A 6,000-nucleotide genomic window follows, 5' to 3' on the forward strand; every position below is an offset into this window, starting at 1 on the left:
GACCATCCTCCCGCGGCGGCATAATATTAGCCCTGAACATAATGTTCAAACACCTCACACAATATTATTATATTGGATACATATAAAGTGAAAACTACAAATAATATGATACATGCTTGTTTTGAAAGCATTGGTCTTAGATTAAATCATACCTTTTTCCCAGATCTTTTGAAATGAATCAAGTTTCGGAATTAAAGGTGTAACATATTCGCAAAATGTGTAGCTTGTTTTAATTTGCCATTTATGATTGTAAGTCTTAGCCGGAATATGGTTTATAACAGATGTTTCGACATCAATACTTAAGACAGACATTAATTAAATAACCAAAGCCATTGGCTATCAGCATTAAATTTGTTACATTTAACAACAGTACTGTTATTATTGATTATAAATGTTAAAAATAAACATTGGTAAGATCACGTCTCAAGAACGTCAGTGACTACTAAATGAAAGTGTTAAAGGTTTAAACTTGTATAACTGATCAATTTTAGATTAATTGTTCGCAGTTACCGCCTTCAAAAGGCACTTACGATCCACGGACTTGAATAGCATTAATATGAAATATAATAACGATGTAAATTAATGAGGCATGCAACTTGCCATATGTATATGTGTCTCTGAGAATTGTTATACAAGTGGTAATCAAGTTTTGCTCGACTGTTCAAAGAAATGCACAGTGTATTAAGCAACTGGATCTAATATCATAGATATCATCAAATCCTTATTGATGCTACACAAAACGTGTCATTCTGGGTTAACGTCGCACGGACGGAACACCGACCATACAAGCCAATCGCTTGGCATAAGTCGACACTAGCATTTTTGAGTAAAAATGTCTTTAATTATAATAATTTATAGATAACTTTGTATATTACATACATGACGTCATCTGCGTAATCCATGTAAAGTTGTGAGGAGACTTGACTGATTCGATTAATTTTTTATGCTGATACTATTGTCGCGATTTGTTATGTGTTTTACAGGAACGCAGGTCAGTCATCTAAAACAGTAATTCGATCTTTCTTTAATATTCTTGTAGCAGATGTATTGGTATCCGTGGTTGATTTTATTAAACAGTAATTGCATATTATAACACCTTAATGTTAATGCTTTTTTCGGGTAACATTAATTTATTAGTGTCGCATTCGAGTATGTTTCGATTGCCTAAAACACTGCAGTATTTTAAAAGATTTCGTTAACCTTGCATCATTAAACGCACGAAATTTAAAACAAAGCGATATTGATAGATCTGTTAAAACGGGCATATCGACGGTATTTTTCTCTAACAATATTACTTTTATTAAATAAGGTATAGTCCCTCTTTTCAAGCAGATGTTTATATAGCAACTATTTGATATTGATACAATTGCTTATCAAAATATGTTTAACGCAAACAAGTGTTATTACGCTTTATGCCTCCAGTGGAAACACGCGCCCTCAAAAAAGTCAATGCGCGTGCGTATTGCGATACTTCATATACATTCCGTATAAAACGATTGTATTACCTTTCCGCACAAAGTGTGAACGGAGAAACATTTTCTCAGTGTAATGAGTATAAGAATAATATTTGTAGAGCGTTGAAAAAACAAAAACGAGGCAAAGAACAACTTATTGAATTGCGTATTATAACACTTTTGCGGAGAAGGGATCCTTCTCTTTTGACGTATGTGGAAAAAAAGATGTGAAACAGCCATACAGTCCGCTTACAATCGTTTAGTGTACATCTAGCCACGTTACTAGACGTGTTAACTTGTAAGGCATCTATTATATTTTATTCTTTTGGGACATAACAGAGAAATCATGCACGTACTTTTATCCGGATTTTATTATACAAATACAGCACTATGAGCTAACAAACAGTAAGCATGACATTTACCTAATTAATCATAAAACGAAACTAGTCAAGTAAAGCTAACTGATAGAAATCATTATTATAAATAATCACAATCTCGCGTCATATCAGTTTCACATGTTTCACAATTTAAATATATAAGACAACAACCATACACAAATCTTTCTATTCTTTGCAAATCTTCCCCTCAAAAGATTTTATAAAAGGGTGCTCTGTTTCTCTTGGTCGAGTCATAGCATCTTTCCCGTTTTTTAGGCCTTAAACACGGCAACACACAATAATTGTGTCAGAAATGTATATGAATTAAATGTTATTTAATTATGACCTGTTCAATTGCATATTTCGAAGCTGCAGTCGGAGTTACTTCCGATATGCGATGCCTCCGACGACCCGTACATGTCGTCAGACGATAGCTCCGATTCGCCTTCCTCGAGTGTGACGTCACGCTGGCCGATTACGTCAAGAACGCGTTGCTGCAGCTCTACGATCTCGGTAGCCTTCTTGGCGGCGTATTCATAGTACATGTTCCGGACACCGTCAAGAATGGAAAGACGTAACCGGATGTGGTAACGGAAGTTCTTGTCGCCGGCTTTGTCGGCGGCGTGGAACCGAATGGTCGCCTCCTCCATATGACGACTAATAATCGTCACCTGCTGACAGGCGTGTCTGAAGTGACGTTCAGCGGCCGTCAGCTTTACACGAATGTGAACAGACATTCTCAAATAGTATCTGTAATTCTTGAATGTTAAACTCGAAAGTCATCATGACTACTTTCTAATTTATGTTTCCTTTATACACTTACGCACGAGTACAGTTTCATTTGATGAACATGTAATTAGCTATCACTACCAATTAGTAATACTTAAATATGTCAGTAAAAATAATTAAAAATCACCACTTTTAATACCGGAACATTGCAATAGGTAGGTTTGAAAACAGGCTTATTCACACTTGAATTTAATTAGCGAGTAATAGTTAATGAAAATTCGAATGACGTATCTTAGCTACAAGAATTTTTCATACACATAGATTTTCTCTTTTCATTTTCGTTGTTATGGACATGTGCTTTGCAAAATTTAAAACAGATATACGGTAAATCAGGGACCTATACAAACAAGCATCTGGCAGTCTGGTCAGGAGATATCTAGTGAGACCATGAAACATTGCGTGATTTATATCGGAAGCGCAGATCCTGTCCAGACTGCGCCATTGTGCAGACTTTGCTTGAGTTACGCGGGCCAAACACCATAAGTCTCATTTTCGCATGATGTGGCTCTGAAAGAGTGATTTGAATGTGTCGAAAGAAAACTGCGTGATACTCAATATTAAAATGCCATAATATTTCGATCGTCAAAAAATAAACTTATAATATGACATGTGAGGACACGTATGATGTGATCTCCCGTAGTTTAATTTTGATATACGAACATTCACGTGTGGGTTGAACATACGATTACTTAATTACACAAATATTTAAAGAGTTGAATATGCGACTATCAAGTGACAAAAACAACAACAATTTAAACCTTGGTTTTTATTTTAATTATTTAAAAACGTAATTTGTCGAACTTAATTTCAAAGTCAGGATATCCGTCGAATATCTTTGTTAAAGATATATCTTGTTGAAACTAACCTTCATATTTGAAATCATACGTGGAGTTTTGTGAATCCTGTATAAAAGGATGAGAGATTGCAAATCAATGACATTATCGTCCTTGTTGTTTTTGACAAATCTCATCAGACAATTAAAAGTAATTAATATTGGTGTTTGCATTGTTCGTGGCCGTTCGATTTGCCTAAGTTAAATAAATCGAGCTTTATTGTCCTGTGACTGTAAAATTTAATACATACAATCAAGTACAACTGATTTACGAGACCCCCTGTTCTACAGAGGCATTGCATTATCCTGTTCCATGTATAAATTATATAGCTCCATTCTAAATGACAGAATATCACAATGGTCTGAGGATAATGATGTCATTGTTGATGAGCAAAATGGCTTTCGGAAAAATAGAAATACAATTGATCATTTGTCATCGCTAACTAATATTATTGAAACAAGAAAGCGTTTAAGGCAGTCTACTTTCTGTGCCTTCATTGATTTTAAAAAGGCGTATGATTTCGTAGAAAGAGGCATTTTGTGGAATAAGTTGACTTCAGTGATAGGTGTTAATGGAAAAATTGTCATAGCTATCAAATCGTTATATAATAATGTAACATCATGTGTACGAATTAATGGCCTTTATACCGAAGAGTTTGAGGTTCAATGTGGCCTTCGACAAGGCTGTAGCCTGTCACCGCTTCTTTTTAATCTGTTTATTAACGATCTAGCTGTTGCAATTAAAGCCCTGGATAAAGGAATACCCATAAGTGATAATGAAAAACTATGTATATTACTTTATGCAGACGACATTGTTCTTATCTCTGATAATGAGCAGGATCTACAATCTATGTTAAATGTTTTAAATACATGGTGTTCTTTCAATTGTATGGTTGTGAATCATGATAAAAGTCACATAGTGCATTTTAGACCTAATTGTAGAAATAGAACAACAATCTCATTTACATGTGGTGACTACAATTTGCAAGTTGTGAACAAGTACATGTACCTTGGTATCCTATTAAATGAGCATCTAGATTTTGGTGCCACTGCTAAGTGTGTGGCACAAAGTGCTGGCAGAGAGTTTGGTCTTTTAATTGCTAAAAGTAAATCAGCAGGCGGTTTGCCATATAAAGTATTTACCAAATTATATGATACGACTGTCTGGCCTATAATTTCATATGGTGCGGCCATTTGGGGCACTAAATCATTTTCGTGTATTAATGCAGTAGAAAGTCGAGCTATTCGATTCTTCCTTGGTACAGGCCGATACACACCTATAAATGCTTTGTATGGCGACACTGCCTGGCAACCACCACATGTTAAACAGTGGAAATATATTGCACACCATTGGTATAGACTTGTTAATATGGACAGTGGTAGAATGAATCAAAAAGTATTTTTATTCTGTTCCGTTAAAAGTAGCAGAACTTGTAAGAATTGGCAGTTTGAATGTAAAACTCATATTAATGATATCTGTTTGTTAAATCCATTGAATGACTATAGAGACAGAAACCTGAGAGATTTCTGTGAACAAATGTTGTCCCACACCATGAATAAATATGTTAGCATATGGACAAATAAGGTTAATGCTGAAGTTGGGCCATCTGGTAGGGGGCGTAATAAACTTAGAACGTATAGACAGTTTAAAGAAACATTTGCTGTAGGAACGTATGTTACATCTACACTACCCTTAAGACATAGATCTGCTCTTGCTAAGTTTAGATGTGGAACTGCTCCACTTAGATTAGAGACTGGAAGGTATGAGAATATTCCCGAAAATCTGCGTATCTGTCCCTTATGTAAGCTAGATATTGAAAATGAATCTCATGTTTTGTTTCACTGTGATGCCTACAACTGTGTTAGGATTGACCTTATCTCTAAAGCTAATGAGATAAACAGATCTTTTAACTCGCTCTGTGATAATGATAAACTAGTGTTTGTACTTTCAAATGAAAACATGGTAAAAGTCAGTGCCAAGACCTGCCATATGATCTTAACTACACGAACACAACTCTTGTATAAATAGCATTTTAAGCCTTCTCCTAACTTTTAGCAAGACTTATGTTTTATCAGGTTTTAGTGATACTCACATATAAATTTGTAAATTATCTGTTGATGAGTTCAATTAAAAAAAAATCCTATATGTAATATGTGTGTATATATATATATATTTATTTATATATAATCTCTCATGCTGATTTAAATTTGTCAACTGGAGCTCATAACCTTAGTATCTGGGTGTCTAGTTGATTTTAGAGTGTATATATATATATATATATAAATGTTATCTCTCATGCTGTTTAGAAACTACATGTGTTTTAATTTGTCAACTGGAGCTCATAACCTATCTGGTTGTTAAGTTGATTTTATTTTATGCTATGCTTATGTTTTTTGTTTTTTTTTAGTTGTTTTTTATTATTTTTCTATTTCTGTATGTATAAAGTATTAAATACCTAGGTTTTAGATAGAGAGCTGTCTCTTATAACTCTGTACTGAGTGGCAATACACTTGTAATCTATGATTAACTTGTATGTGTATAAAGCTG

The sequence above is a fragment of the Dreissena polymorpha genome, chromosome 10, assembly GCF_020536995.1.
Source record: "Dreissena polymorpha isolate Duluth1 chromosome 10, UMN_Dpol_1.0, whole genome shotgun sequence".
In the NCBI taxonomy this organism is placed as follows: domain Eukaryota; kingdom Metazoa; phylum Mollusca; class Bivalvia; order Myida; family Dreissenidae; genus Dreissena; species Dreissena polymorpha.